Source organism: Euprymna scolopes, chromosome 24, assembly GCF_053919585.1.
Source record: "Euprymna scolopes isolate OS-2025 chromosome 24, ASM5391958v1, whole genome shotgun sequence".
Lineage (NCBI taxonomy): Eukaryota > Metazoa > Mollusca > Cephalopoda > Sepiida > Sepiolidae > Euprymna > Euprymna scolopes.
Genome location: NC_136505.1, coordinates 61,924,859 through 61,947,421, shown reverse-complemented (window position 1 = coordinate 61,947,421; position 22,563 = coordinate 61,924,859).

Below are 22,563 nucleotides of genomic sequence, written 5' to 3'. Positions count from 1 at the left end.
TAGGATATTCAGATATGTGGAAAACTTTTTAATTCGTTTTTATCCGGAAAAAGGGCTGCTAAGGGGTCAAAATTGAAAAAATTGGTACGTTAGAATGATCAGATTTTTATCTGTTTGCTGACTGCTTCACGAATGCGCATGTATGAATAGTTCACATTACAGTCAATGTGTGTGCCTGAGTTCGTTCTGTATGGAACATTCCGAGACAGATTATTGGTTGTTACCGCTAAATGTGATGCTTATCCAAATTCCCACTACTTAGGGTTCCTACTATGTAACATTTATATTAATTAAGTCAGACGTTTCTGAATTTTTGAGATGAGGATTGGTTATTTGTATTATTATTCATCGGACTACTGTTCTCGTCTTGAGTGTGATTTTCACAACGTTTAGGTTGATGTAACCTCCGACCTTCTTCAGGTTAAGTATATTTCCGCTCGAAATTCCGTCCAAATTCCCGAGTTCGACAGAAACATTCCCGAATTCGACAAGATACACCTGAAGAAGGTCGGAGGTTACATCGACCGAAACGTTGTGAAAATCACACTCAAGATGAGAACAGTAGTTCGATGAATAATTAAGTCAGCTTTCCAAGTCGTTGTAACCGTGTTAATAAAAAGAAAATACTTTACTGCCAGCACATAATTATATCTAACATTTTTATAAATATTTTAAAAAAATTGGTTTGCGTTACAAATAAAAAAAATCGGGCAAGATTAGAAATTGAGTGGCAAAATACTCTCGATCTCTATATCACATAGAAGGAACCCAATTTCCCTTAATCACCGTTATGCTACTATGCAAACGATGTGTACACAATAATATCGATGTTTCAGAAGTTAACAGATTTAAATAAACAGAAATTCTTTTTCGAAAATAAACAATATAAATGAAACTTTTAAAAAAGATGATAAACACTTTTTATTTATTTTAAAAATATATACAAAATTTTCTTTTAATTTTAAACAAAACAATAAAACTTTTTACAATTCTAAACACTATAAACCTTTTTATTTTTATTTTAAACAATATAAATAGAACTTTTTATAATTTTATACAATATGAACGTTTTTATTTTTAATTATAAACAATATAAATGGATTTTTTAAAACAAATATCGCTCGCGAATGCTTTTGATTATACAATGTACGGTTTAACGTCCTAAATTTTTAAAAGGATTATTTCGATTGTATTTTCATTGCAAGTTGGAGGGGGGGGCAAATACGTTTCAACAGCCTTTATGCTAGAAATAATGGTTAGAATGGGGATCACTTTATATATAGATTTAACGTAAAATGAGCACCCATTTATTGGCAACGTAGCGGTAAACGAGACATATATTTGTTAGCAGATTTCAAGTTTCGTGGGGGGGGGGAGAAGGGAGGAGCAAAAATAGGGAACGGATAAGTTCAAAACATTTTTAAAATACGTAGAAACACTTCAAAACATGTGGGTGATTAAAAAAAAAGATTTTCTTTGAAAAGGTCTCACGTTTAATATTACTTAATTAATTATTATTTCCCGATATTTTTCAGGCTGCTAACACACACAAAAAAAAAACTACGAGAAGGTGGACATGTACAATGCACACTCCTTCTTTGTATTTTTTCTTTTTACTCATGTTTCAGTTTTTTTCGACTGATTACATCCCTCTTATACACTGCTGAGCAAAAATTTAAGATCACTTAAAAATCTTATAAAAAACAACACTTTTTAAAAGATAGATTTTAAACTCTTCCAACTTAAGGTAATGGCGGAAGTTCTTAAAACTTAATCCATTCACTGCGTACTTTTGCAACAAAACTTACACAAATCCCTCCCTTTGCTCTAATCTGAACAACCTCAAAAGTGAAACAGAGCGTAGACGCGCTTATGGTGGCTATATGCAAATATCGAGCCGTGTGTGAAATGACGTCATGAGAAGGAAAAAGAAAAATACTATAAAGGGAGGGAGGGAGAAAGAGAACGTTAGAGGTGACGATCATGTTCGAGAGGACAGAGGCCCGAGAGAAGGAGCACGATCACATTTTATTCGGGAAAGTACCCGGAAATAGATGTTGTTACAACAGGAAGAAGTGGGTTCGAGTTATTCTTTATCTTGGTCCCCTTTGCGACGTAAACTGCACACAACGTGTTATACTACGTTACAATAACCCCACTATCTAAAAATACTTTTTTTTCATATCTGAGTTCGCACATGTTTCCATGAGCTTACGTTTCTTGCACACATTGTTCGAAGAACCTTCAATGTTTCTATGAATCTATCCTGGCTTATGTGACAAAAAATGTGGGCACAAAGCCAGTTTAATTTAAAAAAAAAAGAGTAAGTACATACTACAATCTAAAAGTTATGGAAACAAAAAGTTACATTCCAAATATTTATTTTTAAAATTTACATTTTTATGAAATTAGGCTTTTACACATGATCAAAATTATAAGACCAGAGACAAAAATTCTATTAAATTGTACAAATTTTACGGCAACACATCAAAGTCTGTAAATGACAAAGTTCTCTCTGATTCTCTCTCCTCTGATCTCGAGCGCGTGGTTCAGTGGGGGAAGACGTGGCTGGTTACTTTTAATGCATCTAAAACCAAACTCCTATCTTTACATCATCAACGCTCTGATCCTCATCTGGCATCAATTGAAATGGATGGCTCTCGTCTAGGAGAAGCCCCGTGATTTGACAAGCTTCTGGGGTTGTCCTTTACTCCTGATCTGAAATGGAACACGTACATCAAATCTGAAGATATCTCACTACTGATGCAATTCTCTATCTATATAAAAGCCAAGTACGTCCAAGAATGGAATACTGCTGCCATATCTGGGCAGGAACTGCTAAAAACAGCCTATCCTGCCTTGACAGAGTACAAAATAGACTTCGTGGCTTAGTGGGGAATGCCCTTTTACCTACCCTGCAACCTTTCTCCCACAGAAGAGACGTTGCGAGCCTATCTTTGTTTTATCGTTATTTCCATGGCAGGTGCTCGTCTGAACTCCAATCTCTGGCCCCCCCTCGCCAATCTTTCACGAAAAACACCCGTCTAGCTGAATCCACTGTGAAAAATTTCCCCCACTCTTTATCTGTGCCTAAATCAAAACGTAGATTCAATGAACAAAGCTTCTTTCTTAGAACTGTACGCCTGTGGAACTCTGTTCCGTCTGCCTGCTTCCAACATGACTACAACTTGGATGTCTTCAAGTCCAACGTTAACAAATTCCTAATGAATCGCCCTCTTAAGTAAACACTTCATTAAATCTCCACACTAACGTACTGTACTTGCAATAACCCTTATCCCTGAGTGTCTTCCAGGCCTTGATAAATGGTGACCACCGTGTAAAAAAAAAAAAAGAAAACATTCAACAATCAAACTTAATAATGAGTTCTACCTCCACTGCTTTTGATGACTTCAAAAATTATTTGGGGCATGCTAGAAATAAGGGTTTCCATTAAGGTGCGGGGGATCTTGTTCCAGTTTCTGAAGATGGCTTCACGAAAATAATTTTTTGTTGAATGTTGTTTGCCATTTCGGTAAACCTCTCTTGTCACCCATCTCCAAACATTTTCAATCGGTGAGCATGCAGGATGTCCCAAGAGATGGACATTTTCTTGTAGAAAGCTCAAGATCCGTTTGCAGTATGGATTGCAGCATTATCCTGTTGGAATAACCATCCATCCCCACACAAACGATGACCCTCCATTATCAAAGATGCTTTTTGTAGCATGCTAACATAACCAGCTGCTGTCTGACGACACTGCACCATCTGGAGCTCCATTATCCTTCTGTAAGAAAAGGCACCCTCCACCACAATGACATGTGGAAATATTTTCAAGGGGCATGTTTTGTCATGCTAATATCGCTGGAAGCCATCATTACTATATAAATTGAAATTTTTCTCATCAGAAAACAGGACTTTCTTCCACTTCTCAACGTCCCAAGTTTGGTATTCACAACCAAATCTTAACCGGTCCACTTTGTGACGTGGAAGCAATCGAGGAATTTGTTTACGTTTTTTATTTACCATGCTTTTTTGTTGTAAGTGTCATTTGATGGGCACTGGACTGCAATCAGCATCTTTAACCGCTTTAATTTTACTAGAAGAAAGTCCTCTGTCATTTATAACAACCCGCCTGATTCTCCTATTCAGTGCAGGAGGATTTTGCTTTTCCATAATTCTCAGTGTTCTTTAAAAAGTTGCAAATAACAGTTCTACTGTGATTTCCCTTAGCTGCTATCGCTCGCTGTGACAAAAATTGCTTATGGAAACCTAGAATTCGAGAGCGCTCAACTTCGGTTAGTTTTCTTGCTTTGTGCATGGCAACACCATTTACACAGTGATTGCTAATCTCTAACTGAAATAAAAACATTAGAATTACCATAAATCTAACAATTTATACCCTTGGTGTTATAATTTTGATCATGTGTAAAAAGCCTTATTTCATAAAAATGCAAATTTTTAAATAACATTTTTGAAACGTATCTTTTTTTTTCATAACCTTTTAGATTATAGTATTAGTAACCTTAATCGGAAGAGTTCAAAATCTATACTTAGAAAGGAAGAGTTTAAAATCTATCCTTAAAATCCGTAGTCCGTCATCTTTGATTTTTAAAGGTTTCTTTTTAAAGATTTTTAAGAGGTCTTATATTATTGATCAGCAGTGTACAAAGGATTTTTCATTTAATCTTAGGATAATCACTTAAGACCTTTATTATCCAATGCATTCCGTATTGTGTGTGTGTGTGTGTGTGTGTGTGTGCGTGTTACAGAAGATCAGAACAATACACACACACACATATAAATTGAGACAAATTCCAACTAGAGCAAAAACTATTATCAAGCCAATCAGTTTTAATCAAAATATTACAGCTGTTTCTTTATCATTACACAAGCAAAATCATGGTAACCATACAGCTTGAATTTTGTAAATTCCTCAGAAATGATAGAAAACCGAATTACTGTTTTACATTTTCAACAAAAACACCTATATACACATACAAAAAAAAAAAAAAAAAAAATCCGTAGTCCGTCATATTTGATTTTTAAAGAAACTACCTCGTTTTTTGATTTAATACCAAAACAGTTCACACAGTGTTGAATTGGAGTTTTTAGGGTCCAGGGTTCAAATCATTTGATAGACAGTACACTGATAGGCAGTACACTTATATAAGCCACACTGAGGATTGTTAGTGAACATGAAACATATATGTCTATGGATAATAAATATCTCTACAATTATATAAATGCAACTTTGTCTCTGTGTGGGTGTTTGAGTTCGTTCCTTTTAGACTACGAAACGGCTGAATAGATTTTGTTCTAAATTTACAGAACTTAAGTGTATAAGTCTGGGTATGATCTTAGGTAAGTTTTGTCTCAGAATACCCCCGATAATTACCAATAGTCGATAATTGAAACCACTATTTTAATGTATCTATCATCGGTAAAGCCATTTTTTCCATGTCGTCGCTTAGCAACAATGATAGAACAACAGGCCGTGAAAATTCTACTGTGGGTAAGTTGATAGCATACTTTTTTTTGGCATGACGTGGTCTGTAGATTCAAACTCCGCACGGAAATTTCTGATTTTTTTTTGATTAACTGCAAAAAATTTTATAAGATTTGAAAATTTACGTGTTTTTTAGCAGTGCAAAAGTAAATTATGTTTCTGATTAATTGAACAAGTAGCTGATCCTGAAGGAATTGCAAAACAGTCTACACACATATTTAGTGAAAATGCGATTCAGAGGTCTTTTATATGTCGGTTTAACAAAACATAGGTCCCAACAACTAAGCACAAGTAGTATGCCCGGCAACATAAAATTTTTCTACACAGTTAACTAATCCTACAACTATACAGCGACAACCGCATAAATTCTTACAGCGAATAGATAATCGATGTTGATCCTGTGGTTTCTTTCGCATACGGTTCAAGAAATCATGGCCCAAAACTTCGCCAAAGTAGTTGCCTTTGAGCTGGAAGAATAGCTACTAAGGGGACAAATAAGAGAAATTGGATTGTTGCTGGCACGTTGCATCCACTCTGTGAGGGCTACGTTGATCAGTAAGATGTCAATATAACCAAAATTTACTAAAATAATTTTAGGATTACAAAAAACAAAACAAAACAAAAACAAAAAAACAAAAACAAAAGCAAAAAAAAAAAAAAAAAACCTACAAAAAAGAACATATTGGAATTACCAAAGATACAGATCAAAATAATCATAAAAAAGTCATCAAAGCAACCCCAGGGCAAGACCGGGTAATACTGCTAGTTTATTTATAAAAATAATGATTTTAACTTGTATGCCCATCATGCAACGTATGAAGTTCTAAGGAATAGTTAGTTACAAGAAAACAAGATGACGTGTCGCTATTTGTGAGAGAAACAGCAAAATTCGCAGGACAAAAAGTAATTAAAAAACACACTGCAATAATAACAAAGTGAAAACGAATCAATCTACAGTAATACAATAAGTTTGAAGTGTGTCACTGCGAATCTGACAAGGATGGTTAATTGGGATTCCTTCTCTTTATGTAAACGCCCTATACGTTCACTTGCTAATCGAATAAACTCGTCGCTTGCTCAGCAAATCACAGCAACATTCACGCGTATACAGTATCTACAGGAATAGAGGTAACCGTATTATCTCAGCGCCATAACCTAGATGCACAAGCACTGTTATTTTAAATGCATATTAACAACTTCTGTAGGAAACTGAAACACTTTCTCACACCTGAGACTGTTCTTTATCTTTACTAATCGACCATCTATGGAGTATTGTTGTCATAGTTGGTGAATCTCAGTCTCACCTGAGAATTAGTGATAAGGTGCAGAATCGTAAATTGATTGTTGCTAGTCTCAGTCTTTTATATAGATACTATTATGGCATGTATTCTTCAGAAGTGTCTGATTTATTTTCTGCTTCCTTTGCTCCAGCTCGTTTGACTCGTTGGTCTAGTGGTCTTTATCAATTCACTGTTTTGATACCTCATTGTAATATAGCTTCTTATTCCAGAAGCTTATTTGCAAGAACTGCGAACTTATTTTTTTTCTCAAGACTAAGCTCAATAGACATTTCCTGTCTTTGATATAATGATTTTTCGATCTTGTTAGTTCTTTAAATCAAACAGCTTTATGCATAATCTCGAGCGATTTCCATAAAAAGTGTGGCATCGGAAAAGTTTTTATCTGAAATACACGAGTCAGGGTATGTTTATATACAGATATGTATATGAGTATGGTTCCGTTCAGTCGTGAAAGATTATGGATATCCACTGTAAGGTGTCTGTGTAATCATGAGGCAAAGGTTGCGCTAACTCAACACCACATCTCTCCTTAGTTCGCACTGCTTAATTCCAATGGCGAGGCGAAATCCAGGACTACCGTAAACAATGCCGAGATAAACAGAGAACAGATACAGCACCTGGTGTCCCAAAGCTTCTTTCTTAGAACTGCACGCCTGTGGAATTGTCTTCCGTTTTCCTGCTTTCCGGCTGACTACAATATGGTTGTGTTCAAGTCTAACGTAAATAAGTTCTTGATGAGCCGTTCCATATAAGTTATCAAATTTACCGAATTTTCATTACTAATGATTACTATATTGTCCAATTTCTACTGTACACTCTTTAACCCTTATCCTTGAGTGGCCCCTTGGCCTTGATAATGTGGTGATGCCTGTGTAAAAAAAAAAGAAAAAAGTTCAACGTCATTTTACTTCGGTGATCTAATAAGAACCGGTGTATCGACGCGATAATGTAGTATTATATATATATATATATATATATATATATATATATATATATATATATATATATATAAACCGCGACTGAGATAAATTATTGGAATAGACAAAGTACATAAGAAAATGAGATCATAGGCACAAGAGATAGCGAAACGGAAAGGGGAAATATAAAATCATTTACAGACTTGAGGAGATAGAATTGAAGCAAAAAACAAAAAAAATTGAATCAAGATAAATAAACTCTGGGAAACTATGCGCCACACACACACACACACACACACACACACACACACACACACACACACACACACACACACACACATATATATATATATATATATATATATATATATGTTTATAAAAACACAGAAAGGATTTTCCAATTACTTACACTTATCGAAATAAGTGGAAGAATTCAGGACAATTGAAGAAAATGAAAATTAGAAAATTCTTTGGGTCTTACAAAGTCTGTCAGGAATTATTTTTGAGCATCCAGTGCACATGGACAAAAGAGAGGAATGGAACGTTTTTTTCTTGTTGCTTCCAGGCTTCTCATTGTTGATCAACCATGATTCCCAATGTTTTTCTTTTCTATATAAATATCCCGTATATATACTATATTACTATACTAGCAGGCTGCCCGACATTGTTCAGCCGTCAAATACGTTTAAATATGATATTCTGATTAATACATATTTCGTATTTATTATTATGCGAGGGGCGTGCAATTAGTAATGCCCCTGACCCACTTCCAGTTGTCTGATCCAGCTGAAATTTTGCATGTGCAATGATTTATATCTCTACAGGTTATGTGCACAAATTACAGCTCTGAACTAATTGTGGTTTCTGTTTTACAGGTGTTTGAACTAAATCAGGTGTGAAATGGAGCCTGGTTAATGTCGAGCAGTGATCCGGTTTTTGTATTTGAAAGAACGCATACCACAGGAGACTTCTGATGAAATGAAAGAAACTTATGGTGATAATGCCCCATCATATGACCTTTTAAAACGCTGGCATCGTGAATTCAAACATGGCCGGAAGTCTGTGGAAACTGCTCCCAGACCTGGTCGCCCCCTTCTGCCATTAATGAGGACTCTGTCTGTCAAGTTGAGGCTGCCATTTTGGAAGATCGGCGCATTACTATTCGCCAAATAGCCCGAGATGTCAAGATTAGTACAGGGTCTGTGCAAACTATCATTCATGATCATTTGCATATGCATAAGTTGTCTGCTAGATGGATTGCCAGGTTGCTCACACCATTCCAGAAGCGAGAACGCGCCGAGTGCTCGAGGATGAATTTGGAGATCTGTCAAGAAGATGAGTCAAAGTTTTTCAAAATTACACAGGATGAAACCTGTGTCCATCACTATGATCCAGAGACCAAAGCCCAGTCAATGCAGTGGAAGCACTTGGACTCACCACCTCCAAAGAAGGCAAGGGTGTAGCCCTCCGCTGGCAAGGTCATATTCACAGTCTTCTGGGACTAGGACGGAGTAGTTTAAAAAAATGTTTTTTTTTAATTACATTTTCACCCCAAACAAGGCGCATTGCCACTTTGGTGTAGGGGGCTACTATCAGGGGCAGCAACTACCGGGGCACTATGTTGGGATTTGGGCAGCAAGATGTCGGTTCACGTTGCACTTGAACTTCTGCATGTCAGTACAGTTAGGGAAGCAGGAACTTGGAAGGGAATTTCAGAGTCTAGCGGTTCTGGGGAAGAAACTACTGGAGTAGAAAGATCTTTTACATCTAGGGATCTCTACTGTGTGGGGGTGGGATTTAGCTGCCTGTCGGGTTTGTCGAGGGTGTCTACGTCGTGGGGGCACAAGTGTCTGCAGTTCGTCAGAGCATTCACCATTAAAATACTTGTAGAAAAGGCAGAGGGATGCAACGTTTCATCGATGGGGCAGAGGCTGAAGCTTAGATGCCAGTTCAGAGCCTATCAGATTGGCGACTCTTTTTTGAACCTTGTCTAGGAACGAGGTACTAGTAGCAGATGCACCAGCCTAAATGTGATAACAATACCCCATACATGTGCGAATGGTGACCTTATAGAGGTACAGGATACTTTCAGGTGTCAGTAGTTTTCTAGCACGGTAGAGAGAGCCTACATTTTTCGCAGCGGCCCTCGCAATGTTTTCAATATAATTGTTCCAACTCATATTTCCTGTGAACGTTAGGCCAAGCAGTTTGAAAGATGTACTCTCAGACAGCGAGTCACTGGCCATTGCTATTGATGGCAGAGAAGGTTTCTTGTAATTATTGAAGGAAACAAGTTTAGTCTTGGCAGCATTGAATGTAACCATCCATTTATGCCCCCATTCCACTACAGATTGGAGGTCATCCTCTAGTGTTTTTGCCATTTCTTTAGATATGTGTTCATTTGTTTTCCTGTCATGCCTGTTATAGAGTGTAGTGTCATCAGCATATATACCCATCTCAGAGGCAGTTTTGTCGGGGAGGTCATTAATAAATATTAGGAACAATAGAGGTCCAAGGATAGACCCCTGAGGCACTCCCGCATTTATATCATACTGTTTAGATGTACGACCGTCGAGGACAACCTGGATTTTTCTCTTAGCTAAGAAGGATTTAATTATGTTAAGTATTCTACCAGTGATACCGTAGTGATGACAGATTTCCTTGCAAAGGGTACCACAATTACAGGAGCCTATTATGCTTCACTTTTGAGGAAATTAAGGGAAGCTATCAAAATCAAGAGGCGGGGCAAGATTAGCAAAGGTACCCTCCTCCTGCAGGACAACGCTCCGGTCCACAACTCGCATGTCGCCAGATCAGAAGCACAGGCGTGTGGTTATGAAATCCTTCCCCATCTTCACTACTCTCCTGACCTTGCACCCTCTGATTTTCACCTCTTCCCAGCCATGAAGTTGTTTTTGAAAAGGAAAGCGTTTCCCAGATGATGCAGCCTTGATTTCTGAAGTCACATCGTGGTTGGAGGACCAATCTGGGGTGTTCTACAAAAACGGTCTCCAGAGCTGCATCAAACGATGAGAGAAATGCATAACTGTGGGCGATTCCTATGTAGAGAAAGACTAACAACTGTGCCAAGTTTCGTTGCTCTATTGCTATGTGAAGTGGGTCAGGGGCATTACTTATTGCACGCACCTCGTATTATATTGGACTCCATATATAGTAATTATTTAAAACGTTAAAAAATGACCCGTGCGCCTCCACCGAGAATCGTTAACGTTAATGCCTGAGTTATGAACATGTTTGCTGCTATTACGTTACGCATGCATATTCGTAATGCTGTCGTTCGACCTTCACCTGGCAAATTCCATTTTTTTTAATTTTCAAACTTTTTCATCGATTTTCCCCGGATAAAACCCAAATATAAAGTTTCGCACGGGTTCGAATACCCTATACATAAAGTTTCATGTCTGTAGACCAAAAATTGACGGAGGAGTTTGGTAGACAAATGTTTTAAACAAAAATATATAGGCTTACATAAATATATATATAGAATGTATTTTCTGCTTACTATACTCTTTTAATGCAAATATTGCGCAAGTATAAATCATATAGAATATCTGCATGAATATAATTACATGTAACAGTTAACTAAAGATGATCATCCCATAAGAAAACCGAAAAAACTAATAGGGAATTAATTAAAATGAATGTTTAAAAGGATATGCAAATTAGCTAGATCTTTTGCAGATGAATGCAATTTCACGACCCATACATATAAAAAAGTTGTATTTTCTTTTTGAATAAATAGAAAAGGTTTTTAATATGAATATCAATACACAAAAAACTCAAATTTATAGTAGTATAGATAGATAGATAGATAGAATAAAAGATTATTATTAGTGTACGGCATAATCACTTTGACACACCGGTTGCCGCTGGATCACCGAAATTAAGCAACGTTAAACCTGGGGAGTACTAAATGGGTGACCATTTGGGACTTCCAGGTGCTGTATAAGCTCTCCGCTTATCTCGGCATTGTTTTCACTCGTCCTGGACTTCTCCTTGCTACTGGACTCAAACAGTGTCGATTCAGGAGAGGTGTGGTTTGGGTTGCGCAACCTTGCCTCACAATTACATGCACAGCTGACCCTACAGGGGGTATCTTTTGTCTTTCAAAACTGGACGCAGGCATCAGATTATTACTAGTATAGTATCAGTATTAGATGTGGGAGGTCACGTTGGTTAAAATGTTAACGACGCAGACTGACGACCTGGGAGTTCCAAGCTCGAATCCGGTTCGTTTCACAAAAATCCGTTTCATTTAGGATATTAGCAACCTTCACCTGGTCATTCCCGAAAGTACCCGATGTATTTCTAGAAAGAATTCCAACTATAAAAATACCTGGAAAACCAATGCCAACAACAGAACTATATGAGTCATACGATATGATGATGCTGACTGTATTAGTATTAAAAATAAATGATCTGTTTAGGAATTATTGAAAAATTCAAAACGAAGGTGAGAAAATAAATTTAGTTAACTCTAGTTAAAAATATTATAGTCACTAAAATAACAGTTTAAAATAGTACCTTAAAAAAACCTCTTTTAAACTCCAAATACGGTATATTGCTACGTAAAGCGTAAGAAACGACTAGGGTCGTGTCTAATAGGAGACTGTGGAGAGTTGAGCAACTAGATGTTTGCTTATATTACATTTAAACTTCTGCAAGTCAGAGAAATTGCAAGTAAAGAGAGAGAGAGAGAGAGAGAGAGAGAGAGAGAGAGAGAGAGAGAGAGAGAGAGAGAGAGAGAGAGAGAATTCCAAAGTCTAGTAGTGTGAAAGGAAAAACTGTTAGAGTAGAAGGCTTGACGGCATCTCGTGACCTCAACAGTAAAGAGACAGGATTTTGCAGCTTATCTATTTTGTAGTATTTTGTTTTCTTATCGCCTTGAAAGATTGCCAACATTTTTTTTTCTCGCTATTAAATTGTGTTACTGAACAGCTTGTAAGCAAAAACGTCAGGTGTGATCTACACCTCATCAGTTTTGCATCATTTCTTGTGCTAGGGCGTGTGTCAACGATAAAGTATTGCAATAACATTCTGCAGGAATACGAAAGAAATGTGCAGCGTTTGGCAGTCGAGATTTTCATCTTATTCCAGCGTGTCGTTTAGAGTGGCAACCCATGGAGGGTATAGAGATTAATTTAAAATAAACGTCGTGGTAAATTCATTAGCCAAGATTAAAGTGGCAAAATGTCATGTTTGCAAACAACAAGAGATGATGGATGCAGCAAGGGTGAGAAGAAGGATGACCTTGTCTATATATCACAGTTTCTCACCCTCTTCTTTCTCCTTGCCGTAATTTAATCTCTCTATGTACAAAAAATGTGTTGTAGTTTGCTTGAAATATTATAGTAAAAAGCTACGTAGGTTTGGAGTTGTCATATTAGTTTTAATTAAGATAACATCTATAATATAAATATCAACTGTCTGTTTAAATGCATGTATGTATGCATGTATGTATACCTATAACTTTCGACAGAGACAACTGATTTTCACAAGATCAGTATCATTTTGAAGCTCGACCCTTCGGACGACAATATCGAAAAAGTAGCTAAAAAAATTAATCCCTTCACCATCAACAGGGCATTTTTCTACAGGGAGAGGTCGCTTTCTTCGCCGATATTTTCGAAAGTCATCCCCTCTTTTCGATTGACTAGTCTTAATTTAAACATTCGCCACTTCCGGTTTGACGATGGACGCAACGTCAAAGACGTCACTTTTTTCTTTCGCGTTCTTTTCCTCTTTCGCGGTACGGGTTCGAGCCTGCCTGCCTACTACCACTTTTATTTATTTATTTATTTTGTTGCTCAACACACACACCTCCAAACACCGGGGAAAGGCAGGGCACCCAGGCTAGTTAGATATAAACGTTAGCATATGAAGATATGTTTGTATTTAATAAACAAAAGCGATAATCCAAGTTTCGAGTAATGTTGATATTATAAATTACGATATGACATGCATTTATATGTTTTTCTCATATTTTTACATGACCGACATGTGGCAAATATAAAATATTCTTCAAAATGAATAAGGATTATTTTATAACTACAAGCAATAGGGTTTCATGATTCGTAAGCAAGCATTCTACCTCAAAGCCACTGGCAATTAACACAAGAATTGACGGAAATAAAGTGCCTATAAATGCGAAGTCAGAGGGTAGAAGAAACAGTTAGAGAGTATTTAACCACCGGAAGTCGCAATGTTACATTTGCGCAAAGTTGATCACTTTCTTTTAATTTCCTAAAAGAGACTTATTTTTAATTTATTAAAAGGGCCATAAATATATCTATATATCTATAAAAGTGAAAGTGTCTGTCTGTGTGTGTGTGTCTTCATTTCCCTACGCAATAACTCTGTCAATTTTTAATCTACAGACTCGAAATTTGATATACAAGGTACTGAGATTTGGGAAAATCTATGTGATCGTTTTTTTGCCAGAAATTTGGCGATTAAATGATTTGACCTTTGAGAACTCTACCAAACTCCCCCGACAATTTTGGGTCTACCCACTTGCAATTTTAGATATAGGTTCCTTGGATATGGATCTAACTTAATGACTTAATTTTGAGCCCAAAACAATAAATGTTAAGGGGTCAAAAAAGAGGTCAAAGTTAAAAAAAAATTGAGATCTGTGTTCTCTTCCAAATTACTCAGACAATTTCTGGTCTAAATATTTGAAATTTTACATAAAGGGTATTCAGAGATAGGGCAAGCTTTTTCATCGGTTGTGGTCGAAAATGTTTAGTTACCAATATATAAATGTATGTATGTATGTATGTTTGCATGTCTGCCTAAAACTTTCAATAGAGGCGACGGATTTTTACCAAGATTAGTATCGTTTTAAAGTTCGACCTTTCAACGACAAATATCGAAAGATTGGCTAAAAACATTAATATCTTCCCCTTCAACTAGGCACTTTTCTACGGGGGGGTCACTTTTTTCGCCGATATTTTTGACAGATTTAGATTGTATAGCCTTAATTTTTAAAAAATGTCGCTTCCGGTTTGGCGGTGGTCGTAACAGCATAGACGTTAGGTTTTTATCCCGTTCTTTTCCTCCTTCACGGTACGGGTTCGAGCTTGCCTTTCTACTACCACATTTTAAAAAAATATTTTTGTTCAACAGACACATCCAAACCGGGCAACTCCGGGCTGAAATGCTAGTATATATATATATATATATATATATATATATATATATATATATATATATATATATATATATGAGGTATGAGGGAATAATTTTTGTAAAATCATTTAAGATCAGCAACCAACTCGTGTACGATCGGAACCCACCCGTGTGCCCGACTCTGACGGCCAGTATGCATGTCTCCTAGACCTTTTTTTCACAACTTGCCTTGGTCTATGTTCATCTTCCGTTCTGTCTCTACTGGGATCTTCCGACCACTCTGTTGTATCAGTTAAGATAAAAACGAAATGTAATAGGTCCTCAGACGTACCTCTCCATTGTACAGTATATTGATACTCTATAGCTGACTGGCATAGCTTCCATACATTTATATCAGATCGACCTCTGCATTCAATGTTTAAAAAGGATGTGTTCTCTAGAGTATCAGACCTGACGGAATGGTTGATTGTAAGTATAGACCGATTCATGCCCTCCAAAAAAACTCCAGCAAATACCTAACAGCCAGCCACGGGTTTCCCCAGAATCTGCTGCTGTGATTACGCACAGAAATCACTTTTTTCATAGCTACCAACGTAATAGATGTACTGAGACTAAAGCCGCTTTCAGGACTGCAAGCATCCACTGTAAAAGGGTAATAAAGAATGCAAGAGAGTTATATGGTCAGCCCGTTAAATCAAAAGTAGCTGAGCAGCAGCTTGCCCTCCCCCCACCAGTTTTGGCAAATAGCAAACATGATCATGAACAGAACCATGTGTTCTATCCCAACCATCATCAATGGACTTGAGATCATCTCGTCAGCTTAGGACAAGGCCAAACTACTTGCCGAAAATTTTGCAGCTAATTCTACCCTATGCGACCAAGGCCATCAACCCGTCGTATTTCCTCCTATAACAGACAACACGGTATGCGACATATAAATATCTGTGCGTGATGTCGCCAAGCTAATCAAGAACCTTGATTCCAGTAAAGCAACTGGCACTGACGGCATTCCAATTATAGTGTTGAAAGAGCTTCAATCGGAACTTGCTCCAATACTTGCAAAATGTTTAAGCGTTGTCTTAAGGAGAATTGCTTCCCAACATCCTGAAAAACCTCATCAGTATGCTCTGTATTTAAGAATTCATGTGAGAGATCATCTCCCTTTCAGTATAGACCAATTAGTCTCCTGTCCGTCATGAGCAAGTTACTGGAGTCCATATTAAATAAAGAAGTAGTCAACCACATCAGCAGAAATAACCGCCTTAGTGGCATACAATATGGTTTCCGTTCTGCTAGATTTACAGTAGATAAAACAGTAGGTTTTATCTCATGGGATTTGTGGATCTCTCGACAAAGGCTTCCTTTCTAGGGCAATTGCTCTTGACATATCAAAGGCCTTTGATAGGGTATGGCATAAAAGCCTACTCCACAAGATTTCCAGCTACGGTATAGCTAGAAATATCTTCTCAGTTATTAAATCATTTCTCTCTGACAGGCTCATAAGAGTAGTGGTTGATGGGCAGAAACCAGAAGCTCACAGTATTAATGCTGGAGTCCCTCAGCTTCTATCTTTACATCATCAACGGTCTGACCCCCATCTGGGACAATTGAAATGGAGGGCTCTTGTCTTGGAGAAGCCTCATGTTTTGACAAGCTTCTGGCTTGACCTTTACTCCTGATCTGAAATAGAACACGTACATCAAATCTGTTGTCAAAGTCTCTGGAAAAATGGTGGGATCGTTCTACCGTTCCAGTAGATATCCCACTGCTTATGCAATTCTCTATCTATATAAAAGCCAAGTCCGTCCAAAGATGGAGTATTGTTGCCACATCGGGGCAGGAGTTGCTAGAAGCAACTTGGCAGAGTACAAAATAGACTTCGTAGTTTAGTGGGGATTGTCCTTTTCTCTTCCCCGCAACCTCTTTACCCCAGAAGGGACGTTGCGAGCCTGTCTTTGTTTATCGTTATTTCCATGGCGAGTGCTCGTCTGAGCTCCAATCTCTGCCCCTCTGTCCAATCTTTTACGAAAAACACCCGTCTACCTGAAACCACTGTCAATAATTTCCCCACTCTTTGACTGTGCCTAAGTCAAAATGTAAATTCCATGAACATAGCTTTTTTCTTAGAACTGCACGCCTGTGGGACTCTCTTCTGTATGCCTGTTTCCCAGCCAACTACAACGAGTCTAACATAAACGAATTCTTGAGTAATCCAATCCTTAATTAATCCAATCTACAAAATTTCCATTACTAACGATTACTACGATATTGTCCCATTGATTACTGTACACTCAATAACTATTATCCTCGAGTGGCCTCTGGGCCTTGATAAGTGGTGACTCCTATGTAATAAAAAATAAACAAATAAAAACTTTTCATTAATACAGGATTTATTTCAATACAAATTTGTACCATCTTAGAAACGGAAAAATCGTACACAAATTGGATGTTAATGTTGAATCATTGAAGTTTACACTCATAGTACATTGTCCCTTATAATATATATATATATATATATATATATATATATATATATATATATATATATATCATAAACACTTAGATAAGCAAAGTTGAATGACATTGATCTTGGTCAGCATCAGATGGGTGACTATGTGGCAATACTAGGCGCTGTATATGCGAAGACGGCAACCGACACCACTCTGAAACATTGCAAAATCTAACGTTTTCAAAATTATCTGCCCGGGCACACATGCATACATATTTATCAACTCTCTTCGACTTTTTCCCTCCTATATGATTCCGCAGGTTTGTATTACTGTACACATAGATTCGAAAAAGTTGTCAAAAAAACAAATATATAACAAATAAATGCTATCAAAGGCAAGATAGGTTACTTTTCTACCAAACTGGATACATTTTTTTTTTGTTTTTTTTCAATGTAACATGTTTATTCAGCTCGAAAAACATGGAGTGTTTACCGATGTATTGGAAAATTCAAAATGGCGCCCGACACTCTCTTCACCATGGTAAGTTTGGGAAAAGGTGTTATAAATAATAAACTAGACAAAATACTATTATAAAAACACCGAATATATGTCAACTTATGTCACGGTAACATATAATGAGCGAATTTCTAACACTATTTTGTCTAGTTTATTATTTATAACATCTTTTCCTGAACTTACCGTGTTAAAGAGAGTGTCAGGCGCCATTTTGAATTTTCCAATACATCGGTAAACACTGTATGCTTTTCGAGCTGAATAAACATGTTACATTGAATAAAAACACGAAAAATATATCCAGTTAGGTAGAAAAGTAACTTATCTTGCCTTTGATAACATATATTTGTTATATATTTGTTTTTTTGACAACTTTTTCGAATCTATGTGTACAGTAATACAAACCCGATTCCGCTTGCAACAGTAGTCGTTGTTTAAAATATTTAATTCGGAAAGTTGTGATAGATAATTCGTAGTTATGTTGCTTTTGCTTTTGTTGTTGCTTTTTTTTAGATTGTTTCTATTTTATAAGTTTTTTTTCTCTTAAACAAACCTATGATACATATTTATATTTATCATTATTTCTCTACCCGACATAGCGTTAGGTTGCTGAAACATAATTGCATTTGCAGTTGGGTTATATATATATATATATATATATATATATATATATATATATATATATATATATATATATATATATATATATATATGGCGGATTCGGAGACGATGAATGAGGGTTCAGTATGCAATCTTCAGCAGCTCCTAAGCTCTGTGACACCACATGCATAATTGCAATCCTGTAGACCTCCGGCGCACTCCTCCGCAGATGGTTAACTTTTATATGCTCGTCGGTCAAAGATGCCTTCTCGAGTGAACAGATAACCCTGCTTTGCTGCGTGCTCTTAAACCACAGTAGCATACATACTGATTTTTAGGTGTTTTTTTCTTGTGTTTTGCCTTCATATTTATACACAAACATTTAACCCGACTGCAAATGCAATTATGTTCCAGCAACCTAGAATTGGACGCTGAAAACCTACAAAGGAAAACAATGTGTTTTATTGTCGCGTTAATTATTTGTTTGTAACACAAATAACAAAAAACAACATATTTTCGGGGTTATTTATTTATGTTGGTAATGTAGAAGAAAATGTATGAATGCTTTAAGAAAGTTGTATTAAAAAATGGAAAACAAAAAAAAAACCCAAAAAAACTAAGGCGGTGAGTAAATCGCCATTGTAAAATGCTCTTATGGTTGTTAACGGGTAAAAGTAGATTTATTTGTAAGAAAATTGCGCTAAAATAACTTAAACGTAATACGGTAATGAACGACGTAAAAAAACCAGAAAGTATTAACAATTGTTTATTTGGATAATTTAAACGCGACCCCCCCCCAAAAAAAACCCAATTGTGACGCTGAAAACGTACACAGTAAAACAATACGTTTTATTGTCGCGTTTATTATTTATTTGTAATGCAAATTAAAAAAAAAACATATTTTCGGGGGTATTTATTTATGTTGGTAGTGTAGAAGAAAATGCATGAATGTTTTTAAGAAATGTGTATTAAAAATGGAGAATAAATTAAAAAAAAAGGATGGCGGTGGGGAAATCGCCGTTGTAAATTGTTCTTATGGTTGTTAACGGGTTAAAGTTGATTTATTTGTCAGAAAATTGCGGTAGTATAGTTGTAATACAGAATAGTTGCAAAACATCCCCACCCTTCCCATGTTAAATAATAATTTCTAAATAATAACGTTAATATTTCAGTGCGCTGTTCAAATTCTGCAAAAGTAGCGATTTGTGTTTATTTGTTTACACTGTTATGGGTTTATGTTTATGTACGCATGCGCAACCGGAAGTCGTAAACCGGATGTGGAGTTACAACACCCGTTACAAGGTCATTTGAGTTATATATATATATATATATATATATATATATATATATATATATATATATATATATATATATATAGGGATCAGGTGAAAATACGAATTCAAACACCAAGCAAAAAAGGCATATTAAAATAAACACGCATAAATGTAGAAATAAAATTATAAGATAATTGGAAAAAATAGGAAAAAAAGGGGAAATTAAAGCAAAAATAAATAATAAAAAATAAAAAATAAATAAAAAAATAAAAAATGAAACTACGGGTTAAAACGGAAAACTATCTTCACATAACACCAAAAGATGGCGGAAGTGAGGAAGCATGGCTTTGGAAGTCTTTTTACGCGAATACGATGTTCAGCATGTAAAAAATATACCTTTTGTTGTAAAAATCTAATGGAAAAACATCTGAAGAAGTTGGTGGGGACAGGATATTTTATGGACACATAAATCGTAAAATTGCCTTCCCACTAACAGCTGTTTAGCTGTAATAGAAAAAATCCAGGAAATAAACGAATTTATAAAAAAGAAAACGTGAGTCTTTGAATTTTCAACAAAATTTTGCACTATATATATGATCTAGTTGGCCTTTTCCTTTTAAATGAAATACATTGTATACTCCATAAACAGTTCAAACTTGAAGGAGGGCTATATAGAGATGATGCACTTTTCGTAACTAACTCTACTAATAAAAATTATGAAAAAGCAATTAAAGCTCTACATAAATTATTTAAAAATTATGGACTTAGTATAAAAATCGACCCTAATAAAAAAATTGTTAATTTCTTAGACATAACCTTAAATCTTGAGAATTCTACCTTTGAACCCTATCATAAACCTAACCAATCACTATTATATGTCCACAATCAATCAAACCACCCTAAATCAATATTAAAATCAATAGTTCCCAATATCGCTTTAAGAATTTCTAGACTGTCTTCTACTAAATCTACATTTACCAAAAATGAAAAATATTATAATGAGGCCCTTAAAAACTCTGGATATAATTCACAAATTAAATTCATAAATAAAAATGATAGAAACATAAACTGCATTGAAAATAAACCTATTAAGAGCGTAATAACATATAATATGGCTATGTATTCCCGTATGCGAGTTAAGAAAAATAACCAAGAGACAAAAAAAGATAAAACCAAACCACAAATATTAGATAATAATACAAATAAACAGCAAACCAAAACCCGTAAACGTAAGAATAGGCATAAGGAGATCCTATGGTTTAACCTCCCATATTCCAAAAACCTAGAGACAAACATAGCCAGAGAACTTTTTAAAATATTAGATAAGAACTTTAAAGCCCCCCATAGATATAATAAAATTTTCAATAAGAACACAATTAAAGTCTCTTACTCTACTATGCCTAACCTTCATCAGAAAATAATTAGCTCTAATAATTAGAAAATTAATAAACTACAAAATACAACTATACAAAATACATCGGACTGTAACTGTAGAAGAAAAAATAAATGTCCCCTACAAGGCTCATGTAAAATTAAAAATGTTATCTATAGCTGCACAGTATCAAAAACTCCAAATCTACATGAACCTATTAACAGCCATAGCTCAACTACCAGATTAAATGATAACACCAACTTAAACCAATCTACCGATCAATTACAAATCAACCCACCATATAATAATCCAACAACAGACCTAACGGAAAATAATTACAATAAGCAAGAGGTAATATATTTTGGTTCCACATCTGGCCTAATAAAACATAGAATTTCAACGCACAAACATTCTTTTAAAAATAACTCTCTGTCAAACCAAACTACTCTATCCAACTATATTTGGCAACTAAAAAACAGCAATATTTCTTTCAACTTAAAATGGCGAATAATTGAGACTTGCAAATCATATAAACCAGGAGATAAATTTTGTGCACTATGTACAAAAGAGACCCTAAAAATTTTAAAATATGAAGATATAAAAAATACAACCACACTATTAAATTCAAGACAGGAGCTTATATCTACATGCAGTCATAAACGTTGGTTTAAATTTAATAAATATAAACCACCTTAAAAATTACTTATTAGTAAAAATAGATTACAATTTTTCTTTTAATAAATTAAGTTAGACTAATTATCTCCCTTACACCCTTCAAATAAATAAAGTAAAGAAAACATGACAATTATTTCCCCTTACAACATGTAATTGCACAAGCAACATTCTAAATATAAACCGTAGCGTCTTTAAATCAAAAATACGCTAACGGAAATAATTTATTGCACGGGCGCCTCTCCCCCTTTTAAAATTCATCATTCAATAAGATAAAAAGCTATAGCAAACATCTAAATGAGTATTTTAACCATAGTTCCTGATTTCAAAAAGCGAAAAATTAAAAGGTAAATATCTCTATATATTTTTAAACCAAACTTATAATGTAAATTCAAATCTATATTTTTCTCTGTTTATTTCTATCTCTAACCCATATTAATTTTCTTATAAATTCTAAATCCAAACCTTTTATTTCAATTTTTCAGATTCATCTGGCCTCACTTTTAATGCTAGGTTTATTTATGGTGTCTTTAAATTCAATAAAGACCCTTCAAAATTTGCTGACGAGGAGACCTTGCTTATTAAAAAACTATATGTAATTATTGTACGTACTTGATGTATACCACAATAAAAAGCATTGTTTCCGAAACGATCGTACAGATAATTGATTTTGTTGTTGTTCCTTCTTATGAAACAGATTTTAATTTAATTATAATTTGATTTTTAAATTTTAAATTATCAATCACATTACTTAATATTGAATTAGCTCTAGGACATTTAACTATCGAGCTTATTATATATCTAAA